This window comes from Periplaneta americana, chromosome 2, assembly GCF_040183065.1.
Source record: "Periplaneta americana isolate PAMFEO1 chromosome 2, P.americana_PAMFEO1_priV1, whole genome shotgun sequence".
In the NCBI taxonomy this organism is placed as follows: Eukaryota; Metazoa; Arthropoda; class Insecta; order Blattodea; family Blattidae; genus Periplaneta; species Periplaneta americana.
The window spans coordinates 124,202,817-124,220,981 of NC_091118.1; positions in this window are offsets into that span (position 1 = coordinate 124,202,817).

The following is an 18,165-nucleotide window of genomic DNA, read 5'->3' on the forward strand; positions in this document are numbered from 1 at the left end:
TAGGCCTATCTGTTTTTGCCTATGCAGGCACAGATATTGACATTGTAATTATGTTAGTATCCCTGGATTATTTAGTTATGTACTATACTGTATAATTTGATGTAAATGTTTGATCGACCCTAAATTGAAGTTGACTTTTGAAACTGTAACAGCAATGTTGACAAACACTCATGGCACATAACTCAGTGTTTTCATAATAAGGTCCTGAAATATGCAAGAGATCGGATTCGACACAGTACCCACTGGCATTATACGAGTATAAAGCATGAAATCACACAGTAGCGACGGATTATATGGGCATGAATAGTCGAGTGAATACCTCCTATAATTAGCTTCTGGTAGTTAATTTGAATTAGTATCTACAGAGTTCACTTCACAGCCAGCACAATTATTTACTCAATAAAATGTTTGTTCGTCACACGTCACGCAGAATATTAGCACATTTCCATTTATTATTCTTGTGTAGGGTCTATTATAAAACTTTCACAAAGAAAAAGAGTTTAATATTCAAAGGGACGTTTATTTCACAAACATTAAATCAAAGTTTGACAGAGTTCATTGCAGGTGTGGCAAGTAACTGAAGATTACGTCTATACTTACTAGCGTTGCCAACCCTGAGACTAGACTGGATCGTACAATTGGTTCCAGATTATCGTACTTTTGATTGGAGGATCGTACGCTACATACAAAATAGGCCTATTCTGATTTTACGTAAACTCCCTCCACAGTATTTTATTTAAATGCTTTTTTAAAATTCGTACTTACTTACTTACTTACTTACTGGCTTTTAAGAAACCCGGAGGTTCATTGCCGCCCTCACATAAGCCCGCCATTGGTTCCTATCCTGAGCAAGATTAATTCAGTATCTATCATCATAGCCCACCTCCCTTAAATCCATTTTAATATCTTCCCTTCTACGTCTCGGCCTCTCCAAAGGTCTTTTTCCCTCCGGCCTCCAAACTAACAGTCTATATGCATTTCTGGATTCGCCCATACGTGTTACATGATCTGCCCATCTCAAACGTCTGGATTTACTGTTTCTAATTACGTCAGGTGAAGAATACAATGCGTGCAGTTATGTGTTGTGTAACTTATTTGAAGGTTTCGTAACAAGCTTTTTTTACGGTGATGGGTTGTTAGCCCTTCGCCCAACTCCCAAGCTGGAGGACCACCCCTCATCGGCTGTCCGCGACTGCTTATTCAATATATTCACAGCTACCCTCCATATCTGGAGGCAGTCTCCTCGATCCGCAACCTGAGGACGCGCCATGCCGTGGTGATAGGGCCCCACAATATATGGCTTTTTAAATTCTTAGAGAGATTTAATTGTTAAAAATGAAATATCGGCATATAAATTGATTTTTAACACTTCGTTGTCTCCTCACCTTGGGTGGATCCTCAGAAAGATCAACAACAGCAGGAACAGCAGAGTCAGAACCTGCAACCTACATCTAGTGTTTTATAGTTTGTTTAATCAGAGCAAAACCAATCCGTAACTTTTGGACTTTTTTACCTTAGTTTTCTACAATCTTGTTTCCGTCGTGAATATTTAAGTACACCGGATATAGATTTTTTTTTTTTTTTTGGAACTTACTAGGAACACCATCACTATCTTCTGGTTCCATGGCCACTATTTCACGTCTGAACCTATCACAATGACACCCGATTTCTTACTGCCCGTGCACTACCAAGAAACACGACTATCACAAGCAAGTATTATAACAGGCTGTTCCTTGTTCCTATATAGAACAAAATAGGCCCATATTTTGAATATGTTTACTTCCTTTTTCTGTTGTGGGTTTCTCAAAACATTATACCCAACTTATTAGTTATTACTTGCTTACGTGGCAACAGTAGGCCTAATTATGTTCAAATTATTGAGAGGATTGGAGATACCATTTCTCTTAGATATTTGAAACTAAACAAAGGAATGTTTGTCAGCATCATTTTTGAATAGCCATAAGTAATGGACACTAAGTGATTTCTTGTCGCTATAATAATATTTGCCAAAAGCAAGCAGTCTTGTCGCCTGGACCTGGAGACATATGCGAGCAATGTTTGTAGAAATATGTTTTGCGACAGTCGACTGTACAGTAATTGTAACGCAGAAGTGCTACATGCAGAAACTACTATAAATGTATAAGTTAAATATACCCGTAATACTGTAGAAATGTCTATATAAAATTTCAAATGTCGTAAATTGTAATAAATGTTCAAAATCCTCTCTTTTTGACATGTTTTACACTCTTTGTCGACAGAATTATACATTTTGCATACTATCCGCGGGTTGGGTCGTACGATCGTACATGATTCCAAACTATCGCATTTGTACGATCCAGATCGTACCGTTGGCAACACTGATTCTTTCTAGTTACATACATACATACACACATACATACATACATACATACATACATACATACATACATACATACATACATGGTGTAACAAAAGTTTCTTTTACAGTAGCGCATTAAAACGCTCTACTTTTTTATATTTTTCTTGCGGGAGTCTGAATTTTAGCGGTTCATGCTATCACGTGATTGACTAGAGTGTATTACTTTCTACTATGATAAATTTCGCGGGAAATTCTGCTTTTAAAAAAACAATAAGCTGTCATTTGCGATTCGAGTTCATTTCTTCTTATCAGAAACAACAGAGTCAGTTAAGAGGTCAAGCCATTGTTGTACGCTGGGGTCTTGGAACTGGTAAGTAAATTCTCTAACCATAAAAATGAGTGAATTCTTTTACCCACCTTACAAAAATATTTCTCAAATGCCAGTTATTCAGCCTTATTGATAAGAAATGTGTAACAAAATTTTTGTAGCGGTCGCCCTCGAACTGCTTCCACGGAACGCAACAAGGAGAGAGTTGATGAGTTACGGAATGCATTTTGGTTGAATTTCTTGAACCTGGACAGACCATAAATGCTGTCTGCTATATTCAGACAGTTTTGAAGCTCCGTCGTGCATTGCGCGAGAAACGTCCTCGAAAGAATATCATTCTGCAACACGATAACGCGTGGCCTCAGACTGATCGTGTCACCGTGGAGAAAATCGGAACATTTGGGTGGGAAAATCGGAACATTTGGGTGGGAAATCTCCCTACAGTCCCAACTTGGCACCTTCCGACTACCATCTTTTCGGTTCTGTAAAGGAGCAGTTGCGAGGCCAACATTACGGGACGCTGGAGACATCCGGAAAGCGTCATTGTTTTCGGGAAGATGAACGGACTTCTAGAGTAAGGAAATTTTCAAACTTACAAAACGGAGGGAAAAATGTGTGCAAAGAAATGGAGACTATTTTGAAAAGTGACAGAAAAGTCTATAGATTAAGATGATGTACCTGGTTTGACTAAAAAATAAAAATTAAGATTTATAACCATGGGTTGCTCATGACTTTCAGTATGACCCTTAGAATTTGAACGTTGTTGCGTCTTTTTTCTTCCTTTCTCATGCTTTTAATTTCGCAGGCTTACGGTTAATATCTTATCCGTCGCACCATGGGCAAATAATTATTTCTATTTGTCATTTTCTGTGAAGATCTAATAATATGAGAAATTTCAGGGAAGGTTTCTAAATAAGCTCATTACAATTCCCTTGTAAGGATTATTTTGCATGTAACTTCACAAGAATAAGTTATAATATGATTTAACATTTCCACCAGTTTTGGCATTACGATCAAGATTCAAGTTATCTAGCTGAATCAACAATATGTAGGCCTACGTCGTGTACCACAAGATATTCCAATGAGTTCAGTGCTAACACTAACAGGGTAGAAATTCGGACATAAAGAGAGAAATCACAGTGAAGAAAGAAGAAAATATTTCTGAAATGACTTCCGATCACTAAATTCAACTTTGTTAGTCTATTAGAAATGTAAGATGATCTTAGTTGTTCATACCTGATGGCTTTCGATATCAGCTAACTGTTCTTCAACCAATGAATTCTCTTTTACTATGTCGTAATCTGTATTCTACGTGTTTTCATCTCTGTTCTGAATTTGTTTATCGCCTCACTGACTGGTTTGTTTCTACTTTGCCCGCCTCTCTCTTGTACCATTCTCTGCTTGCTCTCTTTCAATGCAAATCGTAGAGTTTCCAGACATAAATTAGGTGTCAACCTCTTAGCTCCATTTCTCAAATCAAGATTTTGCATTTGCTTTACAAGAAAACTCCAAAAGCTACAACTGCGGTAGTAACGTTGCATAAGGATTCAATGAATATACTTAAATTATGAAGGGTTTTGGTACTAGAATGGCGATTAATGATCAAAAACTAAAGGATACAAGGATACACTGTGGAATTCTCATTACATGGAACTTTCACAACGCGGAACCCGGAAAGAATATAAATACATTTTGGAAATAACATGTAAGATTTACTGAAAGAATGTCTCTTGAAGTTTGGTATAGATTTGATATTTCACATAATATTTTAACATTGTACTATGATGATAGAAGAGTGGAACAGAGAAAAATTTCTCCGCCACCAGGATTTGAACCCGGGTTTTCAGCTCTACTTGCTGACGCTCTATCCACTAATTCACACCGGATTCCCATCCCGATTTCGGATCGAATCCTCTCAGTTTAAGTTCCACCTCTTGGATTCCCTCTAGTGGTCTACCCTCATGCACCTCGTCATAGATGTACTGTATGCCAGTGGCACAATGTCCATACATATGCAGAGGTGCACTCATTATGAGTGACTAAGTGGCTGGGATCCGACGGAGTAAGCGCCGTCTTAAATCACTCAGTGATTATTATTCGCATATCATATATTACGATGTACCGAAGTGCATATGATATTTCAGTGCAGAATTTCTGCGTCATCATACGATGATGGCAGAGTGGAACAGAAAAATTCTCTCCGGCACTGGGATTTGAACCCGGGTTTTCAGCTCTACGTGCTGACGCTCTATCCACTAAGCCACACCGGATTCCCATCCCGATGTCGGGTCGAATCCTCTCAGTTTAAGTTCCACCTCTCGGCGCTTATTCCGTCGGATCCCAGCCACTTAGTCACTCATACCTGGTTGGGTTTTTCCGACATTTCCTCCAACTGTAAGGCGAATGACAAGTAATCTATGGCGTATCCTCGGCTTTACCTCGCCACATACCATCTTGCTATCACCAATCCCGTCGACGCTAAAAAACATAGTAGCTGATACAGTGTCGCAAAATAATCAAACAAAAAATATTTTGTATGCATTGCTACTTATCGTATTATGTTTAAGTTCTTATTAACAGCTTCCAAACAAAGAAAGACAAATCTAACACCAGTGTCAGATATACGAAAACTCTTTAACATAGGTCATACACACCTCCAGAAAATTCTAGAATATGCTCCTGTGGCTGAAAAGCTAGCAAGATTAATATTTAACATACAAGAGAATAACAAAACCATTGTTGAAACAGATAATAACAAGACAATACCAGTTCTATTCCGAAGATGTGTAATGCAAGGCTCTCCACTTTCAGCCACATTATTCATAAATTATAAATATAGATATTACATTAAATGAATTATGTAAACAGTCACTAGCCACAGCGTTTGGCTTTGATATTGTACCACGTTTACAACCACTAAGAGTTCTTAGTTTTGCAGACGATACTGTTTTATTTATTTTTATTTTATTTGGTTATTTTACGACGCTATATCAACATCTAGGTTATTTAGCGTCTGAATGAAATGAAGGTGATAATGCCGGTGAAATGAGTCCGGGGTCCAGCACCTAAAGTTACCCAGCATTTGCTCGTATTGATTGAGGAAAACCCCCGGAAAAAACCTCAACCAGGTAACTTGCCCCGACAGGGATTCGAACCCAGGCCACATGGTTTCGCGGCCAGACGCGCTGACCGTTACCCCACAGATGTGGACGATACTGTTTTAATTGCTCGGAATGCAATAGCTGCTGCCGAAGTAACCAGAATGGCGATATAATGATTTAATCAAATGGACCTACCCATGATACAAATAAACCTACAGCTATCAGTATCAGGAACTTTAAATACCACGAAACTTCTGACAGAAAAACTTCAGAAGATACAAAAATACCATATACAGGGTACTTATAGAACCCAATGAAAATATTCGGTTACTTAGTTGTAAACTTTTCTGATGAACAGTATTTTTAATGCACAGTACTTTAAACTATTTAAAATTGAAATTTTACCTGTTAGCAAACTTGCCTCTTCTGCACCCTGACCAGAAATTGCATATTTATTTATTTATTTATTAGTTTATTAGTTTATTAGTTAGTTTGTTTGTTTGTTTATTTATTTATTTATTTGATTTATTTAATTTGATTTATTTGATTTATTTATTGATTTATTTATTTATTTATTTATTGATTTATTGATTTATTTATTGATTTATTTATTTATTTTATTGATTTATTGATTGATTTATTTATTGATTTATTTATTAATTTATTTACATATTTATTTATTTATTCATTTATTTATTTATTGATTTACTTATTGATTTATTGATTTATTTATTTATTGATTTATTGATTGATTTATTTATTTGTTTATTTATTTATTTATTGATTTATTTATTGATTTATTGATTTATTTATTTATTTAATTTATTTATTTATTTATTTACTTATTTACTTACTTAATTAATTAATTAATTTATTTATTTATTTATTTACTTATTTACTTACTTATTTACTTATTTATTTATTTATTTAATTTATTTATTCACTTATTTACTTATTTACTTACTTATTTCCTTACTTACTTACTTACTTACTTATTTACTTATTTATTTACTTATTTATTTATTTATCTATTTATTTATTTATCTATTTATGTCCATAACAGGGCAAAGCCCCAATTACAATAGACAGTACAGATAAAAAAAAACATAGAAGTGCATACAACACGAAAAAAGTGGTAAAGCAGATGCAAGTGTAATTAAAAATTAAAAATGGAAAAGAGAAGAAAAAAAATAGATACCACCTAAATAAAAGACACAGATACAGATATAAATGAAAAACACCAAATAAAAACAAATCAAAATAATTCACTCTTCAATATGTCCATCTTTGATCTATCAATATCAAGCTGGTCCACCGCTGTGGAATAACGGTTAGCATGCCTGGCCATGAAACAAGCGAGCCCGGGTTCAAATCCAGATTCGGAAGAGTTACCTGGTTGAGCTTTTCTCGGGGTTTCCCCACAACCCATTGACAGAAAATGCTGGGTAACTCTCGGTGCTGGATCCTGGTTTCATTTCGCCGGCATTATCACCTTCATATGATTCAGACGCTATATAACCACCGAATTTGAAAAAGCTTCGCAAAATAACCCACATAAAATTCAAACAATAACCCTAAAGAAGACCCTTTGGGAAATTCTTATATGATAATGATAATGATTAATTATTTATGAAACTAGTTGGATATGAGCATTATTATCGCTCGAATATGTTTTGCAAGAACGAGGCGTAAGCCGAGTTCTGTAATTACATGAGAGCGGTAATTATGCTCATCCCACTAGTTGTATACAATATTTTATCCGCCTTTTGTTAGTAATGCGTTTAATGCGTTCATGATACGATCGTTGACAGAGTGCGATATGTAAATGTGGTAGTCAGTGGCGGCCGGTCCTTAAGTGCTCATGTGCTACAACACATAATAAAAGTAAGAGAGAAAAATATGTTTTGTTTTAAAAACCTCAAAAATATTTGTTTAATTCAAATAGTTACCGTATGTTTCCATTCTGTATTGTTAAAGCATTTGAATCGTCTGCCTTGACGCTTTTCATCATTCACCCTCTACTGCAGTGCGAGATGTGCTAAGCACAGGAAAGATGTCGACATGGAGAAATGCGCGTGCTTGAGCTACCCTTTTCACTTCCCCGCAAGCACCGAAAACCTCTTCAAACTGCTGTCCCTTCTGTGCTCACCAAAGAGTAGCCATAACAGAATAGCCAAATTATGTATTTAAATACGAAACATTTATTTTTTCTATTAGAAATGTAATTTTTAGCGATTGTTTTCAATTCTTCTAGTTCATAAAATTAGACATATATCCAGGTCGATGGCATTTAAGTGTGCTTAAATGCGACAGACTCATGTCAGCAGATTTACTGACATGTAAAAGAATTCCTGCGGGACAAAATTCCGGCACACCGGTGACGCTGATATAACCTAGGCAGTTGCGAGCGTCGTTAAATAAAACATACCATTTTTCAATACTAAGGTGATAGACAGGTTCGCCAACAGGAAGGACAATGGACTTCAATTTTAGTTATTAGGATGAATGCTATTATTATTATTATTATTATTATTATTATTATTATTATTATTATTATTATTATTATTGTTGTTGTAGCACATACGTTTAAAAAATCACGAGCCGCCACTGGTGGTAATGAATACCATTACCTCATTCAGTGCGGTAATCATTTATGTATCGCACTCAGTGCAGTAATGAATGCCATTACCATGGTGATATAACGATAGATAAGTATCCATTATCAAACTAAAATGATAAAAGACACCTTAATAAGAATATTACAACTATCAATGGACACATCAAATCCTATTACTTATTCCCCTAGGAAATATAAGGGCCGTATTCATAGACATTTTTATCGCGGGCTTTCGGTGGATTATCAGCGGTTTTCGTATTCATAAACCAGTGTTAGCGATATGATATGATTTGAATTCTGTACTAGTAACCAGTGGATAGCCGGGGCTAGCTTAGTACGCTCGTAGCGCGTGCTGTGAAATGTCTATGAATAGCACCCTAAGTGTTTAGGAATGTTTAAAGCTAGATGGAAAGGCATTCTTCAAAAACTGAGTGGACAGACAGCTGAAATACTCTCAAAAATATATATCTATTGAATCAACAAGATATATAGATTATGAAAGCGATAAATGCATAGACTACAGGACCAGTAAATATCTAATCCAACTCCAAATATCGAAACGATAACACTAGAAAATTCATATCTATACTGCGATTTTTGGTGCATATTAGGACATAATAGTAAAGGAATCATCTTCTATAGACAATATATGCCTACAAATAAATGGCTTTGGTCGTATGAAGGACTTTCCGTTTAGCTGTGCCTGAGAAAAGTCAGAACAATTCCAGTTGTCGCATCTCCGACAACGAGATAGAAACACTCGCTCACGTCCTTGGTTCTTGTATGTATAGTGAAGCACCGATAGTTACCCAGCATTTGCTCATATTGGTTGTGGGAAAACCCCGGAAAAACCTCAACTAGGCCCCGACCAGGATTCGAACTCGGGCCAGTTGGTTTCGTGGTCAGACGTGCTAAATCGTTATTCCACAGACGTGGGCCCGTTCCCTAATAATATAAATACCTATAATAAAGTGTCGGTACAAATGTTATTTCCAATATAGGCCTCCCCTTTTTAAAAGAATTTACATTAACAAGCATATTGATGTAAGTAATCTAAAAAGAGGAATTGCGGAAATGACGTCGACAAGGTAATTGTACATATAGAAAGATATATGGAATCGGCACTCTTAAGGAAATAAAAGACGTGGAATAGTATTTGAATTCAATAAGAGATATCTATATATTTTCTCTTTCAGAAAGTAGAATTTCTTATCTCCACACATTTCACACTCAGCTGGCAACAGTTGGCAGGAAATGAGCTTCTACCTTTTAGCTGTTTTCACATTACCTGCAGCATATTTTATGACACAGTAACTTGTTGAACAGAATAATATTGAGCACTGAAATTGGACACTTTTATTATTCAGCAACAGATATGAAATTTTCCCCCACTGTGCTGGCATATAAAAGAGAAAGAAATCTTTTGAAAACTATACTTTTAATGAATGCAAAGTCAGTCAGCGGTAACTGAACCATAAATTTCTCGTCTTTCAATTATTCTTCTCTCAATGGATTCCCTTCATTTAAAATGTAGAAACTGCTTCCGTATGCTTTTATTTTTTACTTACGAAAAAAGACGATTAAGTGGGGTAGAAAACGTAGTTTTACATTAGCATGCTGAATATTTTCAGAGCAAAGGATGTAACTCATCGTGCAGTTAAGATTCTTTGTCATACTCCCATCCTTTTCATTACGTTTGCTTCTTTGCAAATTTGAAACATTACGTTCCATTTTTATGTGCATAACAAAATCTTGCGGCTTCGTTTAGTTATCTCTGAATCTCACTCTGTATATCATATAGCCTACACAACACACTCGCAACTGGAAGTATGTATTTGGTGCACATGTATGTATGTATATATGTATGTATGTATGTATGTATGTATGTATGTATGTATGTATGTATGTATGTATGTATGTATGTATGTAAGAGTATGTATGTATGTATTTCTAGCAGACGAGAATATAATTATTACGAAGAGCTATGTCAAGGAAGTGAGCTCCAATAACCTAAGAAAAACAGTTCCTCAAACTCAGATTTTAAGTTACTTTTAAAGCTATATCCTACAGTTCGATCTGGCAGCTAATTCTTTATATAGTCCAGGCCAGCTTACTTAATATCCTAAGGGTGAAGCCTAACCATTTTTCCCCTATTACTACATCTGCTAGCGGATTATAGTTATTTTCTAGTTCTCAGTTGAATTTCCTTTTACCAACTTCGTTTTAAATTTCGGGTATTGACAAATACTACAACTGGAAACTATTTTCTAACTGTTATGTCGGCATCAATAACTTCGGTTTGCAGTAAACTTATGAAAATGCAAGTACCTAGGCTTGTAAATTAATAATTAATTAGTAATACTGGTATTAATATTAATATCAATACACAATTCAGTTGCGTTTCGCTGTGATTCCAGATCAACATTATATTCAGGTAAGTGTAATTAAATAAGAAATAACTTCGATCTACTTCGTATGAAATATGCATGTAAATATAATAACATTTTAATGAAATTCTTTCGTGTTTAGATTTTTACTAAAATGCCCAAGAGAGGAAATAACATGGCAGCGACTTCTCCAACAAAGAAAGTGCTTGAAAGTATTTTAAGTAAGCTATATATTTTAAAGTAGTGTTCTGTTTTCGGAATTGTCCTAATCATTTCAGGTGATCAAACTACATTTTTAGGTTAGGTCTCGTGAATCGTAAACTGTTTAATTAAAGCAATGAATTTCATGTTGCCAGAGAAAATAAATTTTCATATTAGGTCATACTAATCCCAATTACGAACATAATAATTATGCGAGAATTTCAGAAGGAAAATATACTATTGCATAAATTATTGAATCATATAGAAAACACCTCGCAAAATAAAGATGAGATGGGGTAAATAAGTAAGACATGTAGTTATTGTTAATTACTGTATTATTATTATTATTATTATTATTATTATTATTACTTACTTACAAATGGCTTTTAAGGAACCCGAAGGTTCATTGCCGCCCTCACATAAGCCCGCCATCGGTCCCTATTCTGTGCAAGATTAATCCAGTCTCTATCATCATATCCCACCTCCCTCAAATCCATTTTAATAATAATAATAATAATATTATTATTATTATTATTATTATTATTATTATTATTATTTCAGTACGTAGCATTGTGATTTTCCCCTCTTTGGTGATATCTGGTATTAGTTGACAACACTGAAGAGAGGGCCAAATTAGACTCTCAGGAACTACATTTACGTGATCCTCACTATACTTCAGTTTGTCATTGTCATTACATTACCTGAGGGTGAAAAATTTCTCAGTGGGAATTTCGAATTGACGAGTATTTTTAAACTCTCTTGGTAAGCTTTATTTTATGTAACTATAACATAGCTGTATATTTTAAAATGAACAAGTGCTTATACAAATCCAGGTGACGAGCAATAACGGATGAAGAAGTGCTCTGCCAAGTACTGCATTGTGGTATAATACAGTAACTTCATGAAATTGTTCTCCAAATGCATATTTACGCTATTTATAGACGTTCTGTTGTATTTTAAGGGAAGTTACCTTAAAAGCATCAATTTAAATATGAAATACATTTTTGCCAAAGGCCTATAAAAATTACAGAAACATTTTAAGCATCTTCAAAAGAAAGAATATCTTTATCAAACGTTCAATTAGGCAAATTAATAATTCACAAAGTGGCTTCAAAATTATCATGATTAATAATTCGAAAGCAGTTGGTAAAGGCAGACATGCTTTCAAAATTCATTACGAACTCAGCAGTGAAGAGTTTTCATTTCTAATAATGGTTTGTAATGTTCTGTCTTTCATTTGCAGGAATAATGTTAATTTCAGTAGCAGAGAATTCTCTGATGTTTTTTTTTCTCTGTATTGCAATTAATTTACATTAGCAACAGCTGAAGTAAACTTATTGATGTGTTTTGCAGGGAGGTCGTGCCGCAGCGAAATAACAAATCTGTATTAACATATGAATAGAACCAGCAAGCTAACGGCAGAAGTGATTTTCAAGCTTGAGGCGGTTATTCGTCGCTGCTTCATAGATGTGAAAATACATAAAAATACTTTTCTATCCTCCTCTCCTGCCAACTTCACTCATTCAGCCTACTCGGTATTATCCATTTTCTATAATCCATGCTATTCTTCCATTCCCTACCTTCGCTTCTCTTTTTTCTTAATCTAGCCTTCCTTCTCTCTCGTTGCATTCCTCTCATCATACTTTCTTCTCCCTTTCTCTCGTCTCTCCCATTTTATGCCATAAGTCGCTCCTGTACTTCCCCTCTCCTCTCGCTCCTCTCTCTTCTCTCCCTTTTCTCCTCTACCTAGTCTCTCCAATTTGTTTCACCTATTTCTCTCCTCTTGTTTGTCACACTCCCTCTCTCATCTTTTCTCATCCTTCTCGTATCCCTCCTTTCCTCTCATTTCCTTTCTTATCCTCCCTCTTCTCTTACTGCTCCCCTCTCTCCTTTTATCTTCTTTCTTCTGTTGCCTATGTCACGAACTTTCTGTATTTGTTTCCCTTCATTTGTCCATCTCTTCCTTTCCTTATTCGTTTTTTGTCATTTTCCTTTCAATATTCTCTCCTTTCCTTCTATATCAATCACATTGTTTCCAGTTTCTATCTCTTCTATTCTCTTGTAAGTATAGGTAAGCTGATTCAATAGCTACTTAACAAATTTAATCTATGTTGTATGGGGCGGAAATTTGTGGTTGGGAAAATGTGGGAAAATTAAATAAGGTACAAACGGATTTCCTGAAACGAATACTTGGAGCTGGCAGAAGCACAGTTAATTGCGGGGTACTAAAGGAGTTTGGGCTACAAAACGAAGCAAATCATATGAAAGTTAGGATGATAAAATACTGGTTAAAAATTATATTTGAGGACCAGTCGCTTTTACTGTCGATTTGCTACAAAGTACAGTGTACAGTGTGACCCGCCGAAGTGGTATACAACTAGAAAATGGGTCACAGTTTTGCCATCTATCCGCAGCATGCGGAACCCGAATCACGCAAGTGAAGTAGGTGGGCATTGGAGAGAGAGAGAGACACACACACATGCACGCACGTACGCACAATCTCTCTCTCTCTCTCTCTCTCTCTCTCTCTCTCCAGAAGGCGGCGATTTGTTGGGACTCAAACTTATTATTTAACAGGATTATAAAACTATCAGAGTACTTCCCACAGTACTAACACTCACATACCACTTTTATTCACTCTCCTTTAAGAAGTTACTCTTCTTCAGTCACTAGCGAACTATTTGCGCTCACAAACGCTGTTTTTGGTAATAGAGCACTAACAGACCTCTTACACTTGACGCCATTTTGTATATATATATAGTAACAATATACATTCATAAATTAGAGAAGGATTAAAAAAACACTACCAACATTAAATAAATCAATCACCTCCAACTTCGAAAGTGTATAAACTTTAACCATCTCTGCTAAGTTAGAACATACAGCTAAAAGAAAACTAAAACATATAATATTACTTTTGTAATGGAGCATGTTGCGGCAAGGGAAAAAAAATCTCTCTCTCTCTCTCTCTCTCTCTCCAGTCAGTCATGTTTTAATGAACTGTCCTTCAATATAGGACTTCAATGTTCTTGCGATTTCTAAAGTAATAAGTTAATATAACTTGCATGGTGTTCTCTTTGACTCATAGCTTATTTCATAATATTTTAGTACCGGAACTGTTATTTCAGTTTAGTTTTTTTATGTTTCAATTGCTTCGTCCCGTTCAACCCTACGAAAAGAAAATTATGTTTATACTTATTTTATACTGTATACATTTCCGTTTACAATTACATTAGATATATTCATGCTAATCTATGATTTCGTGATAATCTTATGACGTCTCGTTCGATTCATAAGTGCCTAATAGAATTTTAAAACATAAGAGCCGTCTGCATTGTCACCATGTGTACAACAAATACTGTTCCTCCCATTCTTCCTGAATCATACGTTTCCGAACAGATATTGAAGTTCTTGAGAAAGAAGCAATATACATCTAATCAGGTAACCCGCCACTGATAGATTTCTGTGAACTGGAGTTGTAGGGAAGTTGAACGGAAGGGAGAGGGTGAAGCAAAGACAGTTTACTGCTCTGCCCCTGCTAGAGAACACGATGATATTTTGGCGATCCCTGGTGTACAGCATCATCTTATACCCGTGTTGGGCAAACTTTTAAGTGGAGGATGGTCCACAATACAACGGGAACAGAAACGAGAACGGAAATATTGTTGAAATAAATAAATATTTTAAATGTGAGCATTAACAATAACGAGAAGCTTTCCGTATCCCGTAAACGAGAACGTGAAGATTGGCCAAGTTTTAACTTAGCCATTCTCGTTTCCGATCACAGCCTACTAGATTCATTCTGTTGCCGTCAAAAAGCTAATTGGTCGTCGTATTTTTGTAGCAAGGAAGCAGTGACATAATTTCTTCTTCATTCATTGCTTGTAACTAACCCACAACTTCAGTATAATCACTTTCAAAATGTGCTAGCTACTTGTATATATGTGACCAGACTACCACGTGAATTGAATTGTTAAATATTCTGCGATATAAATTTTGAAGTAGGTTAACCTGTGTTCATGTTGGCAGGCTTGTACTCATGAGAGAAGGCCATTGGTCAATTATACACAAATAACATCAGGATATCGACTTCACATATTGTTATTTACATAGCTACATATCGATATGCATAGTCGTTTCTGTTCTCGGTTTATTATGAATAAAAAATCTTCACGTTCACGTCCTCCGCTTCCCGTTTTCGTTTTGTTTCTCGTTCCCGGTTTAATGTGGATCAGCCTTAAGAGGGCCAAAAGAAAGAAAAAATACGCACATGAGGCGGGCCAACATAGTTTATGGAAAAGCTGCCATTTTACTAAACTATTGTAATCTTTAGTCTTATATACTGATTGTTATTATTATTATTATTATTATTATTATTATTATTATTATTTACAAATGGCTTTTAAAGAACCCGAAGTTCATTGCCACCCTCACATACGCCCGCCATTGGCCCCTATCATGAGCAAGATTAATCCAGTCCCTAGCATCATATCCCACCTCCTCCCTCAAATCCATTTTAATATTATTCTCCCATCTACGTCTCGGCCCACCCAAAACCATTTTTCCCTCCGGTCTTCCAACTAACACTGTATGTATTTTTGGATTCGCCCATATGTGATGATATTATTATTATTATTATTATTATTATTATTATTATTATTATTATTATTGATTCCATATATTTGGAGGAGAATGTGATGAGTAAATCTGTGCCTGTGCTTCTATAAGCTTCTCACAGGTTATTCATTCATTAACTTATTTATTTAATTAATTTATATATATATATATATATATATATATATATATATATATATATATATATTGTACATAGTCTTCGGATAGTATAAAGAGTGTTGTAGAAATTTTCAAATACAATTATTATTAAATGTTGGATAAAAAATATTCATGCTAATAAAAGGACTTGCTAATGAGCCTACTAGAGATAACATTTCTAAAATGGACTACTGTTTTGAGTAAATATATATTTGAATATTTTATCAGACACTTTTATTGCCGTTATTTCTAAATTTTCGCTGGTTTTTGGTGGTAACTACTATTACGTCGTTACTCTCTACGAAATGTTATTCAAATTTCTTGCACGGTTCCCATATTAATAAGATCTCTGGCTACTGTTCACTAAACAATGCAAGGGAAAGAAAAAATGAGTAGGGAATATATTTATTTATTTATTTACTTATTTACTTATTTATTATTTATTTTTCCCCATTAAAAATTTGTCGGATTTAGAATCCTGTCGCTGACCGTATGAAATCTGTCTGGGACCTCACTGAACATTTCCTAGTGTCGTGTCTGGCCCGCGGGCCGTACTTTGCCGATCATTGTCTTAGTTTGTAGTTAGATAATCACTTGAAGTGAAAACATATCTGTACTATGACTCAAATTGGACGGAGTTACGCAATAATAGACCAACCGTCAATTTGAAAAAAAAATATATATATATATATATATATATATATATATATATATATATATATATATATTTGCACAAATCTGTTGATGGCAACCTAATTTAACTCGGAAAAAAATCAAGAATGCGATATCTAAATTTTGCTGCTATTTATAAGCAAAAATTCGTTTATTGCATAAAATTCCTTTATTTATTTTGCTTTGAAATAATTCAACTGCTGGTCTCTTATTAAAAATTGGTTAGCCTTTTTTGGTATTATTTGTGCTATTTTTTGTAATAGTATGAATTCTATGATACTTCTTGCATAAAATGTTTTATAAAAAAACAGATTTATTTCAATGGACAATATCTCGATTTGGCGCTTGGTCTTTTATTGCGTTACTCCTTCCAATTGAACTCTGCCTGTTTGTACATTAAGATCCTTATCTTCTGTTGGGGATATAAACACACTTATTTTGTATTCTTTTAGTCTATGACGAAATATAGATTGATATAGCCTACTGGAGTAACTTATGTGAAGCTAGACAAATTTTTGTTTTGTTTATAAAGATAATGAAAATTGTGCATGAAAGGATGTTATGTAAAAAGATTTTTCCAAATTCAAAAATTGACCTTACCTTGCGAGCACAATCGTTTCCTGATGATATTTTATATTACAAATCAAACTAGATTCAGCACTAATGAAAACATTAATAGCTTTAATGCAAGAATCAAATCACATCTCGATGTACCTTCTGTTAGTCTCAGCTTTTATATTATATACAAAAGAGTTCACTATTCATACGAGAATGTGACTGTTATCAGTGCACTGCCTTATTGTTTTAAAAAGCTTTAAAGATCCTAGAGAAAAGGTTAAGGACAAAATTAACAAAATTTCTGCATAAGAACCTACACACGACTTCTACTCAACTGAAAAATTGTTTTTGTTTGTAAATGAATCAGTATGCTTGCCGTGTATTCTACTCGTATATTCTTGTATAACTCCACATCTTACAGCTGCAATGCTTATGTAAGATCTACGAAACAAAATAAAGGAAATGAAAAATGAAAATACAGAACACTGGCTTTATGAGATTTATACACTGGATAAATATCTGTAAAATTGATGCAGATGACTGAATTTTCGGTTATTTTATAGGTCATTCGTTATCTCGTAAAACCAAATGCTTGTGTGGGCTATAACTCATAGTAAGAATCTTTTGCAGAGGTCTCCAAAAAGCATATCGTCATTCGTGCTCTCGATGCTGCCCGCCGAACACAGTGTGCTGTAAGACTAGAGAAAGGGAAGAGACTCGTACCTCAACAGATGGGAGCGATCAGTGGGGGATCGCGGCAACGGTATGCTTATGTTTACAAATAATAGCATCAAAAGAATAAGAAATATCATATATTATTTTGACATACTATGAAGCTGGAGCCCTGACACAAGTCATTGCAAATACAACCTCTTCTGTTCTATGGTGCCTTTCAGTGCCTGCAAAAGATCTTCTCCAGTTGTATTTTGTAATTACATCTAAAAGACATTCAGACACAGTAAAATGTTCATTAACTCCTCGGATGAAAATGGCTAGGTGAGCTTCGTCATTTCTATCAGTGCTTTCGTCCAATGCAAGTGAGTAAGCTTCAAAATGGTTAATTGTGGTTTCGACTTCAGATTCAATTACATTTACAGTCTTGAAATTCCTTCTCTGAACTGTAATTAGAAACAATTTAATTTTCTCAAACTTTGACTTTGTTCTGGACACAGTATTTTAGTAGCATTCTA